The 594-nt window shown below is 41.2% G+C and overlaps 1 non-coding gene across 1 annotated transcript; it reads left to right on the plus strand.

Annotated features, from left to right (window-relative positions):
* Positions 1-217: 217 nt before the first annotated feature.
* Positions 218-291, plus strand: TRNAT-AGU (transfer RNA threonine (anticodon AGU)). The gene has a single exon. It is a non-coding gene; the product is annotated as a tRNA-Thr (tRNA).
* The last annotated feature ends 303 nt before the right edge of the window (positions 292-594 follow it).

Here is a 594-nt window from a genome sequence, read left to right on the forward strand (position 1 = left end):
CCTAAATCGTGTGACAATCTTAAAACGCGATTGTATTCCCGGGAGCTGCGAGTGACTTCACCAGATGAGGAGAGGGTCAGATTCGGCGCGTGAGTTTCTCTGAAAAAGGCGAAGTGTGATTTGAGCTGAATTTTACATCACAGACAATCACCAAACAGAGCGCTGCCACGACTATGGTCTTATTAAATGCCAAAACCGAGAACGACTGTGCACATGGGGCGCTGTGGCTTAGTTGGTTAAAGCGCCTGTCTAGTAAACAGCAGATCCTGAGTTCGAATCTCAGCAGTGCCTTGGGTCCCTTTTAATGTTCACCTTCACACAATGCATATCACCAATGTGAACTCAAAGCCTATGATTTGACAGACTTTTTTTTCTATTCAAATATTTCTACCAGGCCAATCTACCCAACAGAAGTATCCCCATTAGACACAGATACATTTACACTAACAAATAATGCAAACATTTTTACGCTGTCCCTGTCTCGCCCCACACCACCCCACACACATACCAAAACCTTTAAAACAAATGCTAACTTGGGCATTAAAGCACCTAGAAATTTTATTCAATAACTAATTTTTAATATTTATTAAAAAT

This window comes from Triturus cristatus, chromosome 4_1 (genome assembly GCF_964204655.1).
Source record: "Triturus cristatus chromosome 4_1, aTriCri1.1, whole genome shotgun sequence".
In the NCBI taxonomy this organism is placed as follows: Eukaryota; Metazoa; Chordata; class Amphibia; order Caudata; family Salamandridae; genus Triturus; species Triturus cristatus.